The following is a 27,791-nucleotide window of genomic DNA, read 5'->3' on the forward strand; positions in this document are numbered from 1 at the left end:
AAGACCTACAAGACCTTTTAGAATGAACACCCAAAAAAGATGTCCTTTTCATTATAGGGGACTGGAAAGCAAAAGTAGGAAGTCAAGAAACACCTGGAGTAACAGGAAAATTTGGCCTTGGAGTACGGAATGAAGTAGGGCAAAGGTTAATAGAGTTTTGCCAAGAGAATGCACTGGTCATAGCAAACACCCTCTTCCAAAAACACAAGAGAAGACACTACACATGGACATCACCAGATGGCCAAAACCAAAATCAGATTGATTATATTCTTTGCAGCCAAAGATGGAGAAGGTCTATACAGTCAGCAAAAACAAGACCCAGAGCTGACTGTGGCTCAGATCATGAACTTCTTATTGCCAAATTCAGACTTAAACTGAAGAAAGTAGGGATAACCACTAGACCATTCAGGTATGACCTAAATCAAATCCCTTATGACTATACAGTGGAAGTGAGAAATAGAGTTAAGGGACTGGATCTGATAAACAGAGAGCCTGATGAACTATGCACGGAGGTTCGTGACATTGTACAGGAGACAGGGATCAAGGCCATCCCCATGGAAAATAAAGGTAAAAAGGCAAAATGGTTGTTTGAGGAGGCCTTACAAATAGCTGTGAAAACAGAAGCAAAAAGCAAAGGAGAAAAGGAAAGATATTCCCATTTGAATGCAGAGTTCCAAAGAATAGCCAGGAGAGATAAGAAAGCCTTCCTCAGGGATCAATACAAAGAAATAGAGGAAAACAACAGAATGGGAAAGACTAGAGATCTCTTCAAGAAAATTAAAGATATCAAGGGAACATTCCATGCAAAATGTGCTCAATAAAGGACAGAAAGGGTATAGACCTAACAGAAGCAGAAGATATTAACAAGAGGTGGCAAGAATACACAGAAGAACTGTACAAAATGATCTTCATGACCCAGATAATCAAGATGGTGTGATCACTCACCTAGAGCCAGACATCCTGGAATGTGAAGTCAGGTGGGCCTTAGAAAGCATCACTATGAACAAAGCTAGTGGAGGTGATGGAATTCCAGTTGAGCTATTTCAAATCCTGAAAGATGATGCTGTGAAAGGGCTGCACTCAATATGCCAGCCAATTTGGAAAACTCAGCAGTGGCCGCAAGACTGGAAAAGATCAGTTTTCTTTCCAATCCCAAAGAATGCTCATACTACCACACAATTGCACTCATCTCACACGCTAGAAAAGTAATGCTCAAAATTCCCCAAGTCAGGCTTCAGCAATAAGTGAACTGTGAACTTCCAGATGTTCAAACTGGTTTTAGAAAAGGCAGAGGACCCAGAGATCAAATTGCCAATATCCACTGGATCATCAAAAAAGCAAGAGAGTTCCAGATAAACACCTATTTCTGCTTTATGGACTACACTAAAGCCTTCGACTGTGTGGATCACAATAAACTGTGGAAAATTCTGAAGGAGATTGGAATACCAGACCACCTGACCTGCCTCTTGAGAATCCTGTATGCAGGTCAGGAAGCAACAGTAAGAACTGGACATGGAATGACAGACTGGTTCCAAATAGGAAAAGGAGTATGTCAAGGCTGTATATTGTCACCCTGCTTATTTAACTTATATGCAGAGTACATATTGAGAAACGATGGGCTGGAAGAAGCATATGCTGGAATCAAGATTGCCGGGAGAAATATCAGTAACATCAGATATGCAGATGACACCACCCTTATGGCAGAAAGTGAAGAGGAACTAAAAAGCCTCTTGATGAAAGTGAAAGAAGAGAGTGAAAAAGTTGGCTTAAAGCTTAACATTCAGAAAACTAAGATCATGGTATCTGGTTGCATCGCTTCATGGCAAATAGATGGGGAAACAGGGGAAAGAGTGAGAGACTTCATTTTTTGGGCTCCAAAATCACTGCAGATGGTGACTGCAGCCATGAAATTAAAAGACGCTTACTCCTTGGAGGGAAAGTTATGACCAACCTAGACAGCATATTAAAAAGCAGGGACATTACTTTGCCAACAAAGGTCCGTCTGGTCAAGGCTATGGTTTTTCCAGTGGTCATGTATGGGTGTGAGAGTTGGACTGTGAAGAGAGCTGAGTGCTGAAAAATTGATGCTTTTGAACTGTGGTGTTGGAGAAGACTCTTGAGAGTCCCTTGGACTGCAAGGAGATCCAACCAGTCCATCCTAAAGGAGATCAATCCTGGGTGTTCATTGGAAGGACTGATGCTAAAGCTGAAACTCCAATACTTTGGCCACCTCATGTGAAGAGTTGACTCATTGGAAAAGACCCTGATGCTGGGAGGTATTGGGGGCAGGAGGAGAAGGGAACGACAGAGGATGAGATGGCTGTTTGGCATCACCGACTCGATGGACATGAGTTTGTGATGGACAGGGAGGCCTGGCGTGCTGCGATTTGATTCATAGGGTCGCAAAGATTCGGACAAGACTGCGCGCCTGAACTGACTGACTGACTGATTGTCAGAGAGTGGCTTCACTTGTGGCTCAGGTGGTAAAAGAATCCACCTGCAATGTAGGAGACCTGGGTTTGATACCTGGGCTGGGACAATACCCTGGAAAAGGGACCAGCTACCCACTCTAGTATTCTGGCCTGGAGAATTCCAAAGACTGTACAGTCCATGAAGTGTCAAAGAGTCGGACACGGCTGAGAAACTTTCACTTTCATTGTCAGGGAGGAAGAAATTTTTCTCTCCCTTTCTAGGTTCTTCTGGCTGGTCTAAGAATTAAATTGACATGAGGTAGATTAACAGGGAAAATCAAACAGAATTTTAATAACATATATACATTAATACGAGAGAGAGAGAGAGAAAAACTGAGTAAAGTCACAATGGCTAAAACCCTCATCTTAAATAGCATATTCAAGTAAAAACAAACAGAACAAAAAAAAAAAAAAAAGGATGCTGTGGGTGGTGGTTTGGGACTCCAAGGGGGGAAAGGTGAGTCGTATGGTTATCTATGCTGACAGCTGCCTTTCTTGACTATGTCAACTATCTACATCCTTTAGGCAGTTTAGAGGGAAGGTCAAAGATGCTTGTTGCGTCTTTTAGGGCTTGATTGTTTTCCATTTGAAATAATCCACATTCATAAAAGATATTTTGGGGTGGCAAATTTTGCCCCTCTTACCCTTGGGAACACAGAGGAAAATAATCAGGAGATGGGGATATGAACACATATAATGAAGTATAGAAGTTAGAAAATAAAATATTTGTCGACAAGCAGTCCAGAGAAGGACAAAAAAAAAAAAAAAAAGAGAAGAATGGAAACCGTAATAATAATAATAATGATCTCAGGATACTATAGAGAGGCACAGTGAGCTTTCAACATGAAAGACCAAGGCAGGCAGAGCATAAAGCATGAAAATTGGTCCACAGGTACTGGTAAAATTTCAAATTTATAAGATTAGAAAGAAGGAAGATGTAATTTTACTCAGAGACAGGGAAAGATAAGTTTAAATAAATGAGAATCAAGTGAAAAAAAAAACAGAAAGACACACATATCATATATGATACTGATTCACATCAGAGACAGTGAAGAAAGGGAGAGGGTGGAATTTACCATACATCCCCCATGTGGTGACAAGTACACTGGAGCTTGTGCAAAACTGTCTCCACCCTCAGGGTTCTCCAAAGCCTCCAGGTCTTAAGTTTCAAACCTCTGGCTTCTCTGGGGTGCATGTTTATTATTATGCTTGATTATTTGATCTTATAGTCATAAAATCTGTCTTAATTGTCTGGAAGACATAAAGAATGGGTTGATTGAATATATGAAAGAAAATGAAAAAAATATTAGGTAAAGTGGTATAAAGTTGAAAAAGAAATGAGATTTTAAAAGAAATTGAATAAAAAGAGAAATCCAAAAACAGTAAAAGTAAGAAAAATTACAAAGCTATGAAGAATGAGGAAATGATTGTATTTTCAGTTACAAAGCAAGTGCTTTAAGCAAAATTGAGATGGGACAAGTCGTCTAATGACAAATTATGAAAAGTATAGACATGTCTGGGATGGCAAAACATGACTGTCTCTTTTCCATAATGATTAATGTTTCTCTTGAGATTCTTGAAATTCTTGGAACATTAAGCTGTGAGCTGACAACCACAGCAAGTGAGGACTTCCTTGAAGATGGTGTTGATGTTAACAATTTTACCTGCCTTCTTGGTTAGGTGTTCTGGGAAGTGAATTTGTCAGGTGTAATAGTTGACATCATGGATGAATGGAATTGAGTTGGTATGCAATGTATTCTGCTCTAAGTATGCCCACATTTAAACATGTCCTATTAACTTCACTGTATTCAACAACCAATATATACAGTTCCTCAATGTATCTGAACTGTCATTGCTGGTAACACTTACCCTTTGGACAGTTTAGTCACTCAGTCATGTCAGACTCTTTGTGACCCCGTGGACTGCAGCCTGCCAGGCCTCCCTGTTCATCATCAACTCCTGGAGCTTGCTCAAATTCATTTCCATTGAGTTGGTGATGCCATCTCAACCATCTCATCCATTGCCGCCCCCTTTTCCTCCTGCCTTTAATCTTTCCCAGCATCAAGGTCTTTTTCAATAAGTCAGTCCTTGGAATCAGATGGCCAAAGTATTGGAGCTTCAGTTTCAGATCAGTCTTTCCAATAAATATTCAGTACTGATTTCCTTTAGGATTGACTGGTTTGATCTCCTTGCAGTCCCAGGGACTCTCAAGAGTCTTCCACACCACACAGTTCAAAAGCATCAGTTCTTCAGCTCTCAGCTTTCTTTTATTAAGGTCCAACTTTCACATCTATACATGACCACTGGAAAAACCAAAGCTTTGATTAGATAGACCTTCATCAGTAAAATAATGTCTTTCTGCTTTTTAATATGCTGTCTATGTGGTCATAACTTTTCTTCTAAGGAACAAGTATATTTTAATTTCATGGCTTTAGTCACCATCTGCAGTGATTTTTGGAGCCCAAGAAAATAAAATCTCTCACTGGTTCCATTGTTTCCCCATCTATTTGCCATGAGGTGATGGGATTAGATGCCATGATCTTAGTTTTCTGAATGTTGAGTTTTAAGCCAACTTTTTCACACTTCTCTTTCACTTTCATCAGGAGGCTCTCTGGTTCCTCTTTGCTTTCTGCCATAAAGGTGTGTCATCTGCATATCTGAGGTTATTGATATTTCTCCCAGAAATCTTGATTCCAGACTGTGCTTCATCTAGCCTGGCATTTCACATGATGTACTCTGCATACAAGTTAAATAAACATGGTGACAATATATAGCCTTGATATACTCCTTTCCCAATTTGAAAATTTCCCAATTTTCAAGTCTCTGGCACTGACAGGCAGGTTCTTAACCACTAGAACCACCTGGCAAGCCCTTCTGAAAGGTAATATATCTGTGTAAAAAATTTATATTTATAGTTGATTAAGAAAAGATATTTTGAATTTTAACTGATCATAAGACAACTGATAATGCCACATCAGTTGAAAATACTTCCAGTACAAAGGAAAATATGGATTTTCCATGAATGTATTTGCAGACTTCTGGTGACCGAGAGCCTGTATTTTTTAAGAGGTGTGGAGTTCAGAAATAACTTACAATAGGAAGTACAATTTTAAGTTCCCATTTCCACATAAAGCAGCTACAGTGGAAATCAAACTATTCCAACTTACAGCAATTTATATATAATTTCTTATATGTATGTTACATTCCTTTCTTAAGAAAAATGGTAAAGAATCCTATTTACATTATATTATAATATCATTTCTATTCACATGCATTGATTATTTTTTATAGTTATGTTATTATTGTGTTATTTTAGTGATTAATTTCTATTAAACAACTTGAAATTTTCATATTTCTTTGAACTATATAAGTAGTATCTGAGACTTACAGAACCAAAGCAGGAAAACACTGATCCAAGTAGATACAGTAACACATTAAAAATTCCATTAATTGTCATGAGAGGTACAGTGTACCTCTAGAACAGTTGTCCTTATCTGCTAGCTCAGAAGTTTTCTTTATACATGATTTTCTATAAAGACCAGGTGAAGGTAGTGGAATCTGCTTAGTACAAATAAATCTTGTACATCCTTCAGTCTCTTATCTCTGGAGTTCCCCCCACCACCACCACAATACTCAGAAGTAGGTGATGGTGGAAAACTAGAAAGACGGAAAACTGTTAGTGGACAGATATATAAATAGACACATCAGTAAGTGGATAAATAAAGTGATATTGAATACCTAAAGAGCTAACTAGGTAGATAGGTACATAGATAAATAGATAATCAGCTCATGTATAACATATATAGTATTGATAATTGCAAACTCTCGAAGGTTAGAATTGAGTGGTTGTAGAAAAGAGCTAAGTCAAACCATCAATCTGTTCCCTTTGTGTAAGAAAATATGTATGGCACTTTAACTTTAAATGTTAATTTGGTATAATATAGAATTGGATGTTATTGTGTGCTTTTTTTTCTTTCAACACCAAATAATATTCCATCTTTTCTTGTTTGGTCTCTGATGTGTGGTATCATATAATTGTTATTCTTTTGTTGTTTTTTTTTTAACTCTGGGTTTTTGTGGGTTTTTTTAGATTTTCTTTTTATTTTTAGTTCTATTTAAGCTATGTGCGATATGCCTAAGTGTGTGTGTGTGTGTGTGTGTGTGTTGGTATGTGTGTGTGTTGGTATTTATTCTACTTGGTGTTCTCCGAGCTTTCTGGATTTGTAATTTGGTGTCTACCATTGATTGGAGATGCATTTGGACATTATTTCAAATATTTCTTCTGCTCTGTTCTGCCTATTTCTGATATTTCAATTTCATGTATTGTAAATCACTTGAAATTGCCCAATGGTTCTTGAATGTTTTGTATTTATGTGGATTTTTCCCCATGCTTTCTTCTCTTTGCATTTCTGTTTGAGAAGTTGTTATTAACATATCATCAAGTTCAATGATTTTTTTCCCTCATCCATGTCCATTTGACTGATGAGTCTATCAAAGGTATGCTTTCTTTTATTTTTTTATTAATTAAATTTGTTTATTTTTAATTGGAGGATAATTGGTTTACAGTATTTTGCTTGTTTCTGCCAAACATCAACATGAATCTCTTTTAATTCAATGATTTTGATTTCTAGCATATCTTTTCAGTTTTTTCTTAAAGTTACCTCATAGTATATGTGTTTTTTCATATTGCTTACTTTTCCTAGTAAAGCCAACAGACTGTTAATTCTAGTTATTTTAAATTTTGTGTTGATATCGAACATTTGAGTCAGATTCTTAATGATAGCTTTCTCTCTTTTTTACTTTCTCTCTTTTTTTTGCATTTGATTTACCTTTTTTTCCCCTATTGGAAGTCAGACATGTTTTGTTAGGTAACAGGAACTGAGGTACATAAACCTTTAGCATGGGGATTTATGTTTTTCCTGCTGGGAATTAAACTGTGTTTAAAGCTCACTGTACTTGAAGGTGGTAGAGGCTTCAGAGTCCTCTAAGTGGCTTTTTAAAATTTTCTCTCTTTGCTTAGGGGTTCCTTAGGTACTCTTCCTCAGAGTCAGTGCCTTTCAACCCTAACAACAATTCTCTGTGGTCACACTGGAGCCTTGGTGATGTTGCAGGACCTTGGGGTGGAGGATGGAGCATTCTATAATCTTCTGATCGAATCTCAGTGCGTTGTTTCTCCCTTAGTTTAGCTTCCCACCCATCGCCCTCTCACTCCTAGTCCCTGCCAGGACTGCAGGTTTCCCAGACTATTTCCTTGAAGACCTGATCCCTGTTAGATGAGACAGAGACTAAAGCAGGCTGGAGGGAAATGAATGTCTTATCCCCAGGACAGGTAAGGTTCTGGCAGTCTTCTTCCTGGAAATGCAGGTCTTCATTGTGGAGAAGATTCTGGGCCTCTTTCACAGTGGTTGCTCCTTTCCATCTCTTGCCAGAGCCAAGAGAGTATTGTCTTCACAGCTTCACTGTGGAAATCTGGTGGGATTCCTGGAGGTACAGATATTACTTTCTATGAGTTTCTTAGTCTCATGCTGTCCATGCTCATCTCCAGCAATTCATCAAACTTAGCACTTAAGTGCCCCTATCGGCTTCTGACTCCAGCAGCTTCTCTTTCAATATGCAGATCTCAACTATCTCCCTGGCACACTTATCTAGCATATTTGGGGGTGCCATTTTATCTTGGGAACTTAGCTGTCTTCTGCATTCAAGGAAAACCACAGATTTTTATGTTGTCCAGCTTTTTCATTGTAAAAATGGGAGTGAGATTCCACACTCTTTATGAGTTTTTTTGTTGTTGTTGTTCAATCATTAAGCCATGTCTGACTCTTTGTGACCTCATGAGCTGCAACATGCCAGGCTTCCCTTTCTTCACCATCTCCTGAAGTTTGCTCAAATTCAATTCCGCTGAGTCAGTGATCCTATCTAACTATCTCATATCCTCTGCCACTCCCTTCTTTTGCCTTCAATCTTTCCCAGCATTAGGTTCTTTTCCAATGAGTCATCTCTTTGTATCAGGTGGACAAAATATTGGAACATCAGCTTCAGCAACAGCCCTTCCGATGAATATCCAGGGTTGATTTCCTTTATTGACTGGCTTGATTTCCTTGCTGTCCAAGGAGGCCACAGCCTTGACAGGAGGGCTGGAGCTGGAGGAGAGTGTGGGCAAAAGTCCATGCTGGAGTCATCTTGGCAGGTCAGCTGGAGTGCAGGTTGCCTCTGCTCTGGGCCTGGAAGCAAGTAAGTTGTATACGTGTTTTTTAAGAGCAGAGTCTCAGTTTCTTACACCTCTGTGGTTTTTCAAGTCATAAGCCAGACTGTTTTTTAAAACCAGTTAAGGAGGCTGGATTTACCACTATTGCACTCTGGAGCTGATGTGCCGTATGTGAGGCTTGAACTCATCACTCCTTGGTGAGGACCTCCACATTTGTTATATCTCCTTCGTCTTTTGGGCTGCCTACTGGGAGTGTGGGTCCTGGCTAGGTTGAGTCTCTGCCCCCCTAATCATTTCAATGTGCATTTTTCTTTATGTTTTTAATTGTAGAAAAGGGTAGGCATTGGTCTGAAGGCCTACCTCCCCTTCAACAGTCATTGGCAAGACCTTTTATAGACGGAGGGAAAAGGCTGCTTTCAGAAACAGCACAGTCATCTCTGATAGTCATCTTGAAATTGTCATCAATGATCTGACCAGAGTCATGTTAACTGTTAAAGGTATAGTTAATCTTTAGTTCCAGGGTTTTTGTTTTTTTTCTTTTTTTTTCATTTCCTTGAGGTTGATTATTTTAATTGTGGCAGATTATGTCATGGCTACAGTCTGGTCCTCTTGTGGCTTACTTCTTCCACCAGGTGGAGATTCCAATGTCTGTGAGACAGCTCACAGGATATGACTCAGAATATTATCTACAGCCCTTGAGAAAGAACTGAAGTCCTTGACTTTTCTTAATGACTAAACTTGTATTATTTAGCTGTGTTTTCCTTTGTTTATGTATTTTCCTCACTTCCCTGATTAAAGTTATTCTTTGGCTAAAGTTATTCCACAGACAAAAGGCAGAAGGCAAGGGCGATAGAGTCCTGTCCCATTTCAGTTGTAGTTTTGGTGAGTTTGTAGGAGGATGTGAGCTCAAAGTCTTCTTCTTCCACTATATTGATCCTGCTCCATTTCTTTTCTTTTCTTTTTTGATGGTATGGATGGGATCATCTCCTTGGATAAGCAGAACACTTGGCAATAGACAGTCTGAACCATGTGCATCAAATTCTGGTAAGTATAGCTGTTAGCATGTGGAATCCTTAGAGCCCATGGGAAGCTGTATCTCCTCAGGCTCAGGGGAAGAAGTCTCCCTGAGGCGATGCTTAAGCACATCCCTCCTAGGAGGGACAAAGTTGGTCCCATTTCTAGCTGCCAGGCAAACAAACCAAGATTAGTCCTTGATGGACTTGTGGGATAATTCTGATTGCTTCTCTCCACATGTGAGAGTTTGTTCTTTTCTTTGATGTTTATCTTACTTCCCCTCCTGAATCTTAGTGGGAAAGAGGTCCTCTGTGTCTCAGCCTCCTTTGCAGCTCAGTCAACAGGGCCACGTGCTTTAGGACTAGTGACACCTGGCTGAGGGCAGCCCAGTACCCTCCTCCTCTTGGTACTTTGAGTGGATTCTGGGAAAAGTGAGCCTCCTGAAACACCAGTGGTGGCTAAGTGGGAGGCCTGCAGCACGGTGTCCCACCCTTGTCTGCCATGGCAGTCATTCTCTCCACGTGCTACCTTAATTACCTGACTTGAGGCATTATTTCTGCTTGTGTAGCAGCCAATACGGTTGTCAAGGCAACTCTATACAGTAGTTGATATAGTAGTGAAATGATGAAAATGACTCAACATGGAATCGATAATGAAAAAAATAATGTTTCTGAGCTCATATATTTATGACCTTTTCATATTGTCCATGGGGTTCTGCAGGCAAGACTATTAACTCATTGGAAATGACCCTTTTGCTGGGAAAGACTAGGACAGAAGGAGAAGGGGCAACAGAGGATGCGATGGTTAGATAGCATCACTGACTCCATGAACATGAATTTAAGCAAATTCTGCATGATAGTAGAGGACAGAGGAACATGCTGTGTTGTAGTTCATGGCATCACAAAGAGTCAAACATGACGTAGTGACTGGACAACAACAACGAGAAAAAATATATATGGCAAAGAAGGACAAAAACCTTGGCCTACAGATTCCTAATCACTTGGGTATCGTTTACAACCTGTGGACTCTATTTTGAAAATAGCAACATTTTTCTCCACACTTTTTGTCAGTGTTTTACCCATCTTTCAGTGTTTGGTCTGCTTTTGGCCTGAGTCAGAAAGAGCTCCTGAAGCACTTCAAGCCTGTGAGAATAATATAATTTTCATTTTAAAAAAATAGAACATTTTGTGCCAAATATAAACTAAGATGGTTATGTGACTACATTTTGTCTTTGACAAATAAAGTAACAAAATGAAATGAAAGTAAATAACATGGGATATATATATATATATATATATATATATATATACACTTGAAAATCTAGTATGTAAAACTGTTAAAATTTCTCATCTCATAATTCATCACTTATAAAAGAGAATGCCAACTTTTGAGCCTAACAAAAGTAGACATTTCTTTTACATATTTTTTATTTAAACAAAAATAGTTCATTCAAAAATAATTAAACTTATTTTAGGAATAAAAATATGTAGCACAAATCTTAGATTAAAATTGTGACTGATATGATGAAATCAAATCATTTTACACAAGACTGAAGAAAAGCTTAACAATTTAAATTAACCCAAAGTCACACAAAGGGCAAATGTTCTTTTAAAAAAATTATCAGAGAAGTTCCAACTAACAGGGAAAAGGGATAATGATGTTATTAGAGGTGGCCTGCAAAGCAGTCTCTGACATGGGCACAGTATTCTGGGTGTTTTGGAGTGACCCTGACCAGAGAGCACAGACGGGCAAGGGCATCACTTTAGATGTGGAGGAGTGGTGAGGGAGGAACATCCACCAGGAGGGGTACCTGCAGAGCAGCTGGGACAGGACAGAGCAGTGTGTTGTATATTTTTATAGCTCAGACAGAGTGAGGAGACCACAGCTCCAGTTTGGCAGGTGGAACCTACTGCAGCAACTTCTGCTGAATCCACCCATGGACAAGAATCATATGTGTAAATCAGGTTCTCACCTAAAAGGAGCTCTACCCACAGTGCCAGTGAATAATGGACAGCCATGGGAAATCCACATATTCTGAGGAAATCCAGTGTCTGGATATTTATTCCAAAAAAATATAATCACATAAAAGATAATCTTGTGATTTATAAAAACAAATACTGCAAAATAGGCAAAAAGAATGATTTATCATTATTGACGAAAAGGATATCTGTGAAAATAATTTAATCCTAGACAACATGAAATGATTTCAGCAAACTATTTAATCCCTTGAAATTAGCAGAAGTCACAATCCTTTCAGATTACACCTAAAAATTAAGGAAGGATAATTTCAGGTATAAAGAAAGTATATTCCAACAAATGCAAACCAGATGGGAGGAATGATTGAAAGCTCAGGCCAACAGGTCCTGTAAGAAAAGATGGCTACATGGAAGCAGAAACATCAAGAAAAATATGAAAGTCCTCATGAGATGATACCACCCTTATGGAAGAAAATGAAAAAGAACTAAAGAGCCTCTTGATGAAAGTGAAAGAGAGGAGTGAAAAAGTTGGCTTAAAGCTCAACATCCAGAAAACTAAAATCATGGCATCTGGTCCCATCACTTCATGGCAAATACATGGGGAAACAGTGGCAACAGTGGCTGACTTTATTTTTTTGGGCTCCAAAATCACTGCAGATGGTGACTGCAGCCATGAAATTAAAATATGCTTGTTTCTTGGAAGAAAAGTTGTGACCAACCTACACAGCTTATTAAAAAGCAGAGAAATTACTTTACCAACAAGGTCTATCTAGACAAAGTTATGCTTTTTCCCATATTCATGTATGGACGTGAGAGTTGGACTATAAAGAAAGCTGACCACTGAAAAATTGATGCTTTTGAACTGTGGTGTTGGAGAAGACTCTTGAGAGTCCCTTGGACAGCAAGGAGATCCACCCAGTCAATCCTAAAGGAAATCAGTCCTGAATATTCATTGGATGAACGGATGCTGAAGCTGAAACTCCAATACTTTGGCTCCCTGATGTGAAGAACTGACTCATTTGAAAAGACTGTGATGCTGGGAAAGATTGAAGGTGGGAGGAGAAGGGGATGACAGAGAATGAGATGTTTGGATGGCATCACCGACTCAATGAACAAGAGTTTAAGTCAACTCCAGATGTTGGTGATGGACAGGGAGGCCTGGCGTGTTGCAGTCCATGGGGTCGCAAAGAGTCAGACACGACTGAGTGACTGAACTGAACTGAATAGTAGTTTAGTTGCTCAGTCACGTCTGACTCTTGCGACCCCACAGACTGCAGCCTGCCAGGCTCCTCTATCCATGGGATTCTCCAGGCAAGAATACTGGAGTGGGTTGCCATTTCCTTCTCCAGCAGATAGAGCTTCATACATATCATGGTGTATTTCTTGCCTATCTTCATTTGTACTCCAGTTACATGATTTTAATACCTGTCTGGCATCCCATCAGTCAGTTCAGTCAGTTCAGTAGCTCAGTCGTGTCTGACTTTTTGCGACCCCATGAATCGCAGCACGCCAGGCCTCCCTGTCCATCACCAACTCCTGGAGTCTACCCAAACCCATGTCCATTGAGTCGCTGATATTATCCAACCATCTCATCCTCTGTCCGTCCCCTTCTCCTCCTGTCCCCAATCCCTCCAAGCATCGGGGTATTTTCCAATGAGTCAACTCCGCATGAGATGGCCAAAGTATTGGAGTTTCAGCTTCAGCATCAGTCCTTCCAATGAACACCCAGGACTGATCTCCTTTAGGATGGACTGGTGGGATCTCCTTGCAGTCCAAGGGACTCTCAAGAGTCTTCTACAACACCACAGTTCAAAAGCATCAATTCTTTGGTGCTCAGCTTTCTTCAAAGTCCAACTCTCACATCCATACATGACAACTGGAAAAACCATAGCCTTGACCAGACAGACTTTTGTTGGCAATGTAACGACTCTGCTTTTTATTTATTTTTTTTTCATTTATTTTTATTAGTTGGAGGCTAATGACTTTACAATATTGTAGTGGTTTTTGCCATACATTGACATGAATCAGCCATGGATTTACATGTGTCCCCCATCCCAATCCCCCCTCCCACCTCCCTCGCCACCCCATCCCTCTGGGTCTTCCCAGTGCACCAGCCCTGAGCACTTGTCTCATGCATCCAACCTGGGCTGGTGGTCTGTTTCACCCTTGATAGTATACTTGTTTCAATGCTATTCTCTCAGAACATCCCACTCTCGCCTTCTCCCACTGAGTCCCAAAGTCTGTTCTGTACATCTGTGTCTCTTTTTCTGTTTTGCATGTTGGGTTATTGTTACCATCTTTTTAAATTCCATATATATGCATTAGTATACTGCATTGGTCTTTATCTTTCTGGCTTACTTCACTCTGTGTGATTCTGCTTTTTTATATGCTATCTAGGTTGGCCATAACTTTCCTTCCAAGGAGTAAGCGTCTTTTAATTTCACCATCTGCAGTGATTTTGGAGCCCCAAAAAATAAAGTCTGTCACTGTTTCCCCATCTATTTCCCATGAAGTGATGGGACCAGATGCCATAATCTTAGTTTTCTGAATGTTGAGCTTTAAACAAACTTTTTCACTCTCCTCTTTCACTTTCATCAAGAAGCTTCTTAGTTCCTCTTCACTTTCTGCCATAAGGGTAGTGTCATCTGCGTATCTGAGGTTATTGATATTTCTCCCGGCAATCTTGTTTCCAGCTTGTGTTTCTTCCAGGCCAGCGTTTCTCATGATGTTCTCTGCATATAAGTTAAACAAGCAGGCATCCCATACATAGGTATAAATTACTTTGGTTAAATGAAGAGTTAATGTTGGTTGTTTTAATTTTTTCAGTGTTTTGCCAGGGGATGTATTCTATCATCATGTGACTTACTCTGAGGGTGGGGGTTTTTGTCCTTCCTGGAGGTAGACTATGATGTTCCTCTTGCTGCCCAATACTAATGATGAGTCTCTGTGTTCCAGGTCCGTTTGTCCCTACCACCAATGCCCCTAGATATCTCCCAAGCCAAGTCTTCAGCTTTCTTTGGTGCAACAAGGAACAACTTCTGATTCTTTCCCTTGTCTCCCATTCACCACACACATCAAGCAGAAGAGCAGTTCAAGATTACTGCTCAGAATCTCTGCATGATTCTGCCCCTCCCGCTTACTGCAAGAGTCTGTGACAAAGTGCCTCTCTTTCACCTAGAGTCTCTAATGGGATGACATCTAAAAGTGCTGTGGTTTCACATTTCTCTTCAGGACAATCCAGCCCTGTGAGGTTCTTAGATACTGCCTTGCTTGCTTACCCTTCCTCCACAAAGCTTCCTCTCCCCCACCACTCCCAGCACTCTGTTCTGTAGTCTCTTGTGTGCTGACCAGAACTGCCCACTTTTCCTTCCCTTTTCCCTAAAGCTGTTCTAGCAGATGGGCTGAGGGGAGAGATAAAATGCCTCACTAATAAGACAAGTCAGGAGAATAAATGTTCTATTTTTTGTACATGAAATAATTATTCAAATAAATGGTCAAAAGTTTCATAAATATTTTTAAAGTTTCCTATGGTTTTCTTTCCCAGGTGGCACTAGTGGTAAAGAACCCACTTGCCAATGCAGAGACATAAGAGATGCAGGTTTGATCCCTGGGTTGGGAAGATCCCCTGGAGGAGGGGGATATTCACTCTAGTATTCTTGTCTAGAGAATCCTGTGGGCAAAGAAGCCTGGTGGGCTACAGTCCATAGGGTTGCAAAGAGTTGGACACAACTGAAGCGATGTTCAAGGTCAGGAGGGGCGGCCCTGAGAAGATACCCCTCGTCCAAGGTAAGAAGCAGCGGCTGCACTTTGCTGGAGCAGCCGTGAAGAGATACCCCACGATCCAAGGTAAGAGAAACCCAAATAAAATGGTAGGTGTTGCGAGAGGGCATCAGAGGGCAGACACACTGAAACCATAATCACAGAAAACTAACCAATCTGATCACAGGACTACAGTCTTGTCTAACTCAGTGAAACCAAGCCATGCTGTGTGGGGCCACCCAAGAAGGTCAGTTCGTGGTAGAGAGGTCTGACAGAATGTGGTCCACTGGAGAAGGGAATGGCAAGCCACTTCAGTATTCTTGCCTCAAGAACCCCATGAACAGTAGGAAAAGGCAAATTGATAGGATACTGAAAGAGGAACTCCCCAGGTGGGTAGATGCCCAATATGCTACTGGAGATCAGTGGAGAAATAATTCCAGAAAGAATGAAGGGATGGAGCCAAAGCAAAAGCAATACCCAGTTATGGATGTGACTGGTGATAGAAGCAAGGTCCGATGCTGTAAAGAGCAATATTGCATAGGAACCTGGAATGTTAGGTCCATGAATCAAGGCAAATTGGAAGTGGTCAAACAAGAGATGGAAAGAGTGAATGTCTACATTCTAGGAATCAGCGAACTAAAATGGACAGGAATGCATGAATTTAACACAGATGACCATTATATCTACTACTGTGGGCAGGAAACCCTTAGAAAAAATGGAGTAGCCATCACGGTCAACAAAAGAGTCTGAAATGCAGTACTTGGATGCAATCTCAAAAACTACAGAATGATCTCTGTTCATTTTCAAGGCAAACCATTCGATATCACGGTAATCCAAGCCCACGTCCCAACCACTAACACTGAAGAAGCTGAAGTTGAATGGCTCTATGAAGGCCTACAAGACCTTTTAGAATTAACACCCAAAAAAGATATTCTTCTCATTATAGGGGACTGGAATGCAAAAGTAGGAAGTCAAGAAACACCTGGAGTAACAGGCAAACTAGGCCTTGGAGTATGGAATGAAGCAGGGCAAAGGTTAATAGAGTTTTGCCAAGAGAACGCACTGGTCATAGCAAACACCCTCTTCCAACAACACAAGAGAAGACACTACACATGGACATCACCAGATGGTCAACACCAAAATTAGATGGATTATATTCTGTGCAGCCAAAGATGGAGAAGCTCTATACAGTCAGCAAAAACATGACTGGGAGCTGACTGTGGCTCAGATCCTGAACTCCTTATTGCCAAATTCAGACTTAAATTGCAGAAAGTAGGGAAAACTACTAGACCATTCAGGTATGACCTAAATCAGATCCCTTATGACTATACAGTGGAAGTGAGAAATAGATGTAAGGGACTAGATCTGATAGACAGAGAGCCTGATGAACTATGGACGGAGGTTCGTGACATAGTACAGGAGACAGGGATCAAGACCATCCCCATGGAAAAGAAATGCAAAAAGGCAAAATGGTTGTCTGAGGAGGCCTTACATATAGCTGTGAAAAAAAAAGAGAAGCAAAAAGCAAAGGAAAAAAGGAAAGATATTCCCATTTGAATGCAGAGTTCCAAAGAATAGCCAGGAGAGATAAGAAAGCCTTCCTCAGGGATCAATGCAAAGAAATAGAGGAAAACAACAGAATGGGAAAGACGAGAGATCTCTTCAAGAAAATTAGAGATATCAAGGGAACATTTCATGCAAAAATGGGCTCAATAAAGGACAGAAATGGTATGGACCTAACAGAAGCAGAAGATATTAAGAAGAGGTGGCAAGAATACACATAAGAACTGTACAAAAAAGATCTTCACAATTCAGATAATCACAATGGTGTGATCACTCACCTAGAGCCAGACATCCTGGAATGTGAAGTCAGGTGGGCCTTAGAAAGCATCACTATGAACAAAGCTAGTGGATGTGATGGAAGTCCAGTTGAGCTATTTCAAATCCTGAAAGATGATGCTGTGAAAGGGCTGCACTCAATATGCAAGTAAATTTGGAAAACTCAGCAGTGGCCACAGGACTGGAAAAGGTCAGTTTTCATTCTAATCCCTAAGAAAGGCAATCCCAAAGAATGCTCACACTACCGCACAATTGCACTCATCTCACATGCTAGTAAAGCAATGGTCTAAATTCTCCAAGCCAGGCTTCAGCAATACCTGAACCGACAACTTCCAGATGTTCAAGCTGGTTTTAGAAAAGACAGAGGAACCCCAGAGATCAAATTGCCAATATCCGCTGGATCATCAAAAAAACAAGAGAGTTCCAGAAAAACATCTATTTCTGCTTTATTGACTACACCAAAGCCTTCGACTGTGTGGATCACAATAAACTGTGGAAAATTCTGAAAGAGATGGGAATACCAGACCACCTGACTTGCCTCTTGAGAAACCTGTATGCAGGTCAGGAAGCAACAGTTAGAAATGGACATGGAGCGACAGACTGGTTCCAAATAGGAATAGGAGTATATCAAGGCTGTGTATTGTCGCTCTGCTTATTTAACTTACATGCTGAGTACATCATGAGAAACGCTGGGCTGGAAGAGGTACAAGCTGGAATCAAGATTGTCAGGAGAAATATCAATAACCTCAGATATGCAGATGACACCACCCTTATGGTAGAAAGTGATGAGGAACTAAAAAGCCTCTTGATGAAAGTGAAAGAGGAGAGTGAAAAAGTTGGTTTAAAGCTCAACATTCAGAAAACTAAGATCATGGCATCTGGTCCCATCACTTCATGGGAAATAGATGGGGAGACAGTGTAAACAGTGTCAGACTGTATATTTTTGGGCTCCAAAATCACTGCAGATGGTGATTGCAGCCATGAAATTAAAAGATGCTTACTCCTTGGAAGGAAAGTTATGACCAACCTAGATAGCATATTAAAAAACAGAGAAACAAAAACAAAACAGAAACAAAAACTTTGCCAACAAAGGTCCATCTGGTCAAGGCTATGGTTTTTCCAGTGGTCATGTATGGATGTGAGAGTTGGACTATAAAGAAAGCTGAGCACTGAAGAACTGATGTTTTTGAACTGTCGTGTTGGAGAAGACTCTTGAGATTCCCTTGGACTGCAAGGAGATCCCACCAGTCCATCCTAAAGGAGATCAGTCCTGTGTTCATTGGAAGGACTGATGCTGATGCTGAAACTCCAATACTCTGGCCACGTTATGTGAAGAGCTGACTCATTGGAAAAGACCCTGATGCCGGGAGGGATTGGGGGCAGGAGGAAAGGGGACGGCGGAGGATGAGATGGCTGGATGGCATCACCGACTCGATGGGCATGAGTTTGAGTAAACTCCGGGAGTTTGTGATGGACAGGGAGGCCTGGCGTGCTGCGATTCATGGGGTCGCAAAGAGTCGGACACGACTGAGCAACTGAACTGAACTGAACTGAAGCGACTTAGCATGTATATCCCCCATACTTTTCTTCAATTTTCTCTGCAGTGAGTTACAGGTGTCCAGGCCAGTTTCTTCATCCTTATCCCTGATTGTTGTTATCCCAGTCATGATGAATTATAATTCAGAGTCTCTGTTGCCTCCTGATTGAGTCTAGAAAAGACGTAATCATCCCCTCCCTCCACAAGCAAATCGAGCATGTTATAGTCTCTCCCTTTGGAGACAGATTTTGAGTGGATAAATTAGTCAAAAACATGGTGACAGACTTACTATGTGATCTTCACTTTTTTTTTTGGGGGGGGGGGTGTTCCTATCTATTCTGAATTCTCTGATAAGTGCTAGAAGCTACTGCTTATCCTAAAAGAGGCATTTCTCAACATCTCTCCCTGTTGACTTCAATTTTATATCTCCCCTAGGTCTAAAGATAGACTCAAAGGTGAAAAATTGGTAAATGGAGTCTCCTTCCCTCTAAAAGGAGATTAGTGAAGCCACAGTAAGTAATCTTAGCTAGGATCCTTACATTAGATATCTCAGCTTTGGAAATTTTTCTTGCAGTATTTCTCACTGAATTTAAAAGTAAAGTTAGGTCACTGTGTTTCCCTCCAAGTCATAGGAATCGAGTGACATTATTTAAGTTCAGGACACAATTTAAACTTAAAAATACACATGAACAAAAAGTGGACCATTTACCTTTGTACTAATTATAAATGTCCTCTGCATCAGCCCCAGAGTAATGAACACATTAATTCCTGCTCTAGACTTGTTGGGCTCTTGTCCTCTTCCCTGCGGTCTTGATCAAATGAAGTACTTCAAGTTTGATTTCTCATAAAAATTTTAAATATAAAATGGCCTCAACTTTCAACTTACAGTATGCCCCCTACATACAAATGAGTTTTTTTCTAAGAGTGTCTTCATAAATCCAACAGTTAGCCTAGTTATCCGACTAACACAATTGGTTACACTATACCAACTATATCACTACTGCTTTTATGCTTACTTTGGGACATTCTGAACTTGAAATAAACACATTGTCCACTGTATTCTATATGGTACCATACAGCAGAGTACACAAAAGCAGAGCCACGCGTAGGGGGTGCAGGCCAGACACATGAACTGAATTACATGCCTGGACGGTGCATGTTTGTGTCTTTGGAGTTCTTAAGGTGAAGGTTCACATATAGGTGACTTACTAAGCTAATTTCTGAATTTTTACAAAGGATTTCAGTGTATGAGCACTTATTTCTATAATTTTTCTGTGTAAACATTGACCAATAAAACCCAGGGATTTGGAGGGTGTATTCTGAAGGATGATGCTTAATTTTATGTATATATATATATATATGTATATATATATAATGTATATTATATAATTTATTATATATTATATAAACATATTATTTCTTTATTTTATTTATAATTATTTTATAATTATTTATACTTTATAAAATCATTAAGATTATTATTTATAATTTTAGTAATTAATAATTAAATTAAAGTATTATAATTATTTTATAATTATATTTTATAATTATTTATTAATGATACTTATATAGTTATATATGGTATTTATATATTATATATTATATAATTATATAAATTAAATATATTTATATATTTTCATATATATTATATATCTATATTATCATGTGTATTTGGGATGTTTCCAAATGTGTTTTTTTAATAAAAACACTGAGCTGTAGCCAAAGACTTGAAAAATTCATATCCCTCAGCATTTTATTCTTGCTTAGGTTGATGGAATGAGGTAGATTGAGAGAGAAAAATATAGTCAGGAGACCTAAGAATGCCTAAAAGATGAGTTTGTATATATGTGGTATACACATATACCACATAATTAAGTGAGGTTTTGTTTTCCAACTCTGGGGAAGACTTTTTGTGAGCTGTGCTCACCACATTGAAATGTATGTTTGGAAGTGATCCTAGTTTTGGAGAAGCTGGGCAAATGTGTCCTTTGACTCTTTCCTCCGCAATCAAACTACTTCAGGGCTTGCCACCCACATGTGCTGGCACAGTACCCTGGAAAACAGCAGAATTTGTCTCCCAGATCTAGTGCACAATGGATCCGAGTTCTCCCCACAGACCTTTCAGAAAAGAAGTCACCTTTGCAAGAGGACCATGGGTACCAAGTGCACCCTAGAAAGCATGACCCCATAAAAGAGAAGCAGCAGATAGGGAAGTGTGCCCATATTCCCCTAGACATCCACCATCCTCATAAGAAAGTCCTATGTCTGTTTTGGAGTAAAGAGTGCAGTGCATTCACATATCTTCCCACAGTACCAAGTGTTGGTGATACAGGACTTGACTATTAAAACTCCTTCTTCCTTTCGTAAATGACTTCAAAAAGGTTGGACTCAGAGACTCAATGTAGATTTAGTCAGACTGATTTTATCCTTTGCGTCTTGCCCCTACCTACTTCTTAGGATAAACCAAGATTTGGGCATCCAAGGGTGTTTGGCTGCTGAGTATGGGAAATGGAGATTTTAAAAGGACCTGTTGTTTCCAAATGTACCACTGACCTGCCTCAAATGGGCAGAGTGGGAATCCCCTGGTCAATCCTTTATTTGAAAGTTGGTTAAAATCTGTCATGTAGTTATTTCTGGCAGCTAAAACTTGATTTACTTATTAAAGTTTCTCTTTTAAAAGATGAAAAAGAAGTTTAGAAGTGACAGAAGAGGCAACATTTCCTTAAAAACAGCAGATCAGGAAAAACTTAGGTCAACAGTGTAGGTGGGATGTCCAGGTATACTTTCCCAGAAGGAAATTTATGACATTGTATGCATTTGAGAAACATGATTACAGAAAAAAGGGTGGAATCGTGTGGCTGAACATTACCTATTTCAACACTTCTGCTTACAGAGATTTGCCAGTGAAATCGTGAAATTGATCCTTTCTGTGTTGCCTTTGATGTCTGCATAAAGAGGAGCAAAGAAACAACCTCATGACATTATGCTTTTCTCTACATAGTTTAGCAAAGCACTTCTTTTCCTAAAACTATCATCTACATTTTTAAAATGCTAAAGAGCATTCAGTTCAGATCATTTCTTCTGTTATGTTTCCTAGGGTCCCAAGGTTCAGGACTCAGGTTATTTGGCATTTCCGGGCAGGCTTGGACTAGCAGCTGGCCTCTGCTTTGGCAACCCAGGTTCTTTCTACTGCCTGGGCCTCAAAAACTCTGGTCATGCTTGCCTTTTAGCCTGTTAGACCTTATGGTTTAATTGTAGATATTTGGGGGAAAATAAAATCTTAATTTAGACATTATGAAAATCAATCTAACAAATTATAGGATGATATGAAAAGATGGTATGCTCCACAGTAAATACTTACTGAATGATTCAAAAAACTATCATGGATAAATTACATAAATAATATTAATTCATTTAAAAATTTGATTAACCCTTAAATTTCAACACAAGTAACATTTCTACATTTTAAAAGTAATAGTTAAGATCAGATACACTTATGAATTTTTCATTATATAAAAAGAAAGAAAGAAAAATAACATAATTAACAGGACAAATTAAGCAGAAGCCACATAAGAATAAAGGAAGTTGAGATTGTGTTATTCTAAGCAGCACCTGGTGTTTCCAGAAACATCTTTTTCAGTGTGAGTCAATTCCATTAAGAAGAATGACTCCAAGTCTAAAACTATAGCAAGCCATACTCTTTCTAAAATAGGATTTTATTCATAGAATTCTGGCATCTCTGGTTGTAAAGCCACTCTGTGCCAATCCAGATGACCTCTTTGCATCTCTCTTGATAACAGTCCCAGATGCTGGGAGAAAGAAGAGAAAGGTGGCCTGCTGGGAACTTGTCCTAATTCTCAGGTCTGCAGACCCAACTGAGAGCACCTGGATTTTTACTAGTTTGAAAACTTGAGATGGCTGTAAACTAGAGGGCAGAGTGTCATGAAATTCAAAGTGAGGGGCCTCAGGGGGAAGCCAGAGTGCTTCTTGGTTTATCACAGGCATGTTTAAGTACCACAGTTCAGTGCAGTTCAGTTCAGTTGCTCAGTCGTGTCCGAATCTTTGTAACCCCATGAACCGCAGCATGCCAGGCATCCCTGTCCATCACCAACTCCTGGAGTTTACACAAACCCATGTCCATTAAGTCGGTCATGCCATCCAACCATCTCATCCTCTGTCATCCCCTTCTTCTCCTGCCCCCAATCTCTCCCAGCATCAGGGTCTTTTCCAATGAGTCAACTCTTCACATGAGGTGGCCAAAGTATTGGTGTTTCAGCTTCAACATCAGTCCTTCCAATGAACACCCAGGACTGATCTCCTTTAGGATGGACTGGTGGGATCTCCTTGCAGTCCAAGGGACTCTTAAGAGTCCTCTCCAACATCACAGTTTGAAAGCATCAATTCTTTGGCACTCAGCTTTCTTCACAGTCCAACTCTCACATCCATACATGGCCACTGGAAAAACCATAGCATTGACTAGATGGACCTTTGTTGGCAAAGTAATGTCTCTGCTTTTTAATATGCTATCTAGGTTGGTCATGACTTTCCTTCCAAGGAGTAAGCGTCTTTTAATTTCATGGCTGCAATCACCATCTGCAGTGATTTTGGAGTCCACCAAAATAAAGTCAACCACTGTTTCCACTGTTACCCCATCTGTTTGCCATGAAGTGATGAGACCAGATGTCATGATCTTAGTTTTCTAAATGTTAAGCTTAAGCCAACTTTTTCACTCTCCTCTTTCACTTTCATCAAGAGTCTCTTTAGTTCCTCTTCAATTTATGCCATAAATGTGGTGTCATCTGCATATCTGAGCTTATTGATATTTCTCCCGGCAATCTTGATTCCAGCTTGTGCTTCTTCCAGCCCAGTGTTTCTCATAATGTACTCTGCATATAAGTTAAATAAGCAGGGTGACAATATACAGCCTTGATGTACTCCTTTTCCTATTTGGAACCAGTCTGTTGTTCCATGTCCAGTTCTAACTGTTGCTTCCTGACCTGCATACAGGTTTCTCAAGAGACAGGTCAGGTGGTCTGGTATCTCCATCTCTTTTAGAATTTTCCACAGTGTATTGTGATCCACACAGTCAAAGGCTTTGGTACAGTCAATAAAGCAGACGTATATGGTTTTTCTGGAACTCTCTTGCTTTTCTGATGATCCAGTGGATGTTGGCAATTTGACCTCTGGTTCCTCTGCCTTTTCTAAAACCAGCTTGAACATCTGGAAGTTCCCAGTTCACATATTACTGAACCTGGTTTGGAGAATTCTGAGCATTACTTTACTAGCATGTTAGATGAATGCAATTGTGCAGTAGTTTGAGCATTCTTTGGCATTACCTTTTTGGGATTGGAATGAAACTCACCTTTTCCAGTCCTGTGGCCACTGCTGACTTTTCCAAATTGGCTGGCATATTGAGTGCAGCCCTTTCACAGCATCATCTTTCAGGATTTGAAATAGCTCAACTGGAATTCCATCATCTCCACTAGCTTTGTTCATAGTGATGCTTTCTAAGGCCCACTTGACTTCGCATTCCAGGATGTCTGGCTCTAGGTGAGTGATCACACCATCGTGATTATCTGGGTCATGAAGATCTTTTTTGTACATTTCTTCTGTGTATTCTTGCCACCTCTTGTTAATATCATCTGCTTCTGTTAGGTCCATACCATTTCTGTCCTTTATTGAGGCCATCTTTGCGTGAAATGTTCCGTTGGTATCTCTAATTTTTTTGAAGAGATCTCTCGTCTTTCCCATTCTGTTGTTTTCCTCTATTTCTTTGCATTGATCCCTGAGGAAGGCTTTCTTATTTCTCCTTGCTATTCTTTGGAACTCTGCATTAAGATGGGTATATCTTTCCTTTTCTCCTTTGCTTTTCACTTCCCTTCTTTTCACAGCTATTTGCAAGGTGGGAGGAGAAGGGGAAGACAGAAGATGAGATGGTTGGATGGCATGACCACTCAACGGGCATGCGTTTGAGCAAGTTCCAAGACTTAGTGTCAGACTGGGAAGCCTGGCATGCGGCAGTCTTTGGGGTTGCAAAGAGTCAGACACGACTGAGTGACTGAACCAAAATGAACTAAAAATCAATAATATCTCAGCTTATTTAAAAAAAAAAAAAAAGCTCATCTATAATTCATGTGAAGAATGGCACATGCTAGGAAAAACCTCAGCCTACCGCCATAAGAAATTAGGGCTAGGGCTAGGGTTAGGGTTAATGTTATTATTTTCAGTGTAATTTGCTATAGTGTTTGCAGACATTTTTTGACAAATCTACTTAAAATTCTGACTTACTAATATATTTGATGGGGCAATTCCACTTCAGGGCTTTCTTGCAACTTTCACAAAGATTATCTTTAAGCAGATTCATGGAAATGTTCCTTATTTTTAATGGCAACAAATTATGCAAAAGCAAAATAACCGGTAATAAGTTTTTGCTACTTACTTAAATATTGTTACCACAGAAGTTGCCATTACAAAATACTCTGTAATTCTTATCATGTGATGATTTAAGGTAAATTTAGTTGATTTAAAATAATGATATGCTACATTGAGAACAAAATGATTTTTAATAATATATAAATCCCATTTACTAAGTTTTTCTTTCATATGTTTCAGGGTTATGTTTTGGGCACATGTAATTTTATCATTATACAGCCCTGATTGCTGATTTTATAATCTGTCAAAAATACATCCATACAGTTTAGTTAAGGGGAGTAAAACACAGTTCAGTATTTGTGGCTTATTTCTGGCTTTCTAAACCAGATCATCTGAGGACAAGAAGGATTTGATGGGAGCTACTGAAATGTAACATATCAAATTTGATCCTCTTATACAACATCTCAGCGTAAAAGCTGGATGATGTTGCCTTAAATGTTCAAACTTAGTGTGAGTTAAAGCCCAACCATTATAAAAGCTCACAGTCCTAACAAGGATGTTAAAGTACAGAAGCATAAGTGAAAACACACCTTGCTCCATGATTTGAAGACAGAAGCCTGCATATCAGGGTATTTATATATGTGCTTCAGAAAGCTTCCTTAAGTAACTTCCACAGTCCACAAGAGGTGTGAAATGTTTCTGATTAACATGGGACAAGCACTAGAGCAGAGTCCATAAAGCCATGGCATGTGTATTTTAAAGAGCCGTCTCTGAGGGCTCTGTCATTTGGAAAGAGTGTACCCCTAGGGAGATTGCTTCTATCACAAAACTTTCCTGGTGAGGACTGCATCACTACTCAACCCCTCCTGTGCCCTGAAATGCTTCTAGCTGATGTATCTGTTGGTCTAGCTTAAAAAAAAAAAAAAAAGGTAAGACTGTGATGTAGCTGCTGAATGGAAATTTGATGCATCAACTGTGAACCCTATGTACTTAGTCTTACCTGTGCTATTCTCAGCCCACAGCATGGCTTATGATGAAGACTTATCCAAATACTAAACCTCAGTGTTAGAGTGTTTTGTGTCTTCATGATTGAATTCTTCAGTTATTCTATAATCAAGGAAGTAACTTTAACAAAAAAATTCGAAATTTTAGCTTTTTTGGTGGAAAAAACTTGTTGGGGAGTAAATTTTTCCCATATGCCTACTTTCTTTATCAACTCTCTAAAATCTTCTCTGATCACTTATATTATCTTTCCTCCTTTTAGTTCTCATCATGTAATTTTTTTTTTTCTCTCAATTGTGCAATTCATTCCGATTCTATTCTGTGTGGCCTTGTTGGTACTTTTCCTTTGCTTCTTACCACTAGCACGCATTGCAAACACCAAAACCTCTTTGAAGGCAAGGACTCTGTCTAAGGGTATTCTGTGTGTCCTGCTCTGGCAGCAGAAACACTTACATAGTAGTCAATGAATGTTTGTTAATGTTGGGTGACAGATAGGCTTTAAAGGTGGCAGCTTCTTTGGTGGCTCAGACTGTAAAGAATCTGTGAACCTGCCCAAATACAGGAGATCCAGGTTCAATCCCTGGGTTGGGAAGATCCCCTGGAGAAGGGAACGGCAACTCCCTCCAGTATTGTTGCCTGGAGAATCCCATGGACAGAGGAGCCTTGTGGGCTACAGCCCACGGGGTTGCAAACAGTCGGACACGACTGAGTGACTAACACAAAGGTGTGTTTTCCCGACTTCAAGTAAGTGTGAATAAGTAATAAATTCATTCACTCTCTAAACTAGAACTCAGAAACTGAAGTACCTCAAATTATACAGTGAATACCTAGAAAAGTTTATAATTACCATGGGAAATTTTATGCACTTTCATTTTCAGGGGCCAGAGAATAATTTTATTTCATTGGAAACTCTGGATTTATATTGCTGCTTGGTATTATAGTAAAGAATCTAGCTACTACTAGAATTATCGACAAGAATCTTATCAAGAAAATTATATAGGTTTTTCTTCAACAAGTGAGATTCCGGATACCGTAAGTGAAATAGTTCATGTTCATATAAGATAGAAATTTCATCCTAGTATAAGCCTGAGATAACTTTTGTATACTGAACATACAGAGTCTAATTTCAATATTATTATTAAAAGTATTTTAACATTTTTCTATTAGGAAACTAGTAAAAACAAACAATTTCATACATTTAGAGTGTGCTTAATTTAATCATGTGATATACTACTCTATTGACATTAATTATATTTTAAATGATTAATGAAGTAGTTAATGAAGTAATAATTAATTAGATAAAGAATATATTGTTAAACTGATAAGTAAAAATACAGTCTACAAAACAGACTACCTCTAATTTTATGAGTGATTGTGTGTATGTATGTGTGTGAATGCATGGATAGAAACAGAATGCACTAAAATGTTTGCAATGATGATTTTCAGTGTAGGAATTATCAGAATTATATTTCTTCTTTATATTTTTCTATATTTAAAAAATTATTTTTGACCAAAAAAATACTGTCTTAGAATATTTAAAGTAGTTGTATATATAAATATTTAATTTACTATACCACTCACAGCTAGTAAAAGCTACTAGAAGTTCTCATCTGTAA

This window comes from Cervus elaphus, chromosome 18, assembly GCF_910594005.1.
Source record: "Cervus elaphus chromosome 18, mCerEla1.1, whole genome shotgun sequence".
Classification (NCBI taxonomy): domain Eukaryota; kingdom Metazoa; phylum Chordata; class Mammalia; order Artiodactyla; family Cervidae; genus Cervus; species Cervus elaphus.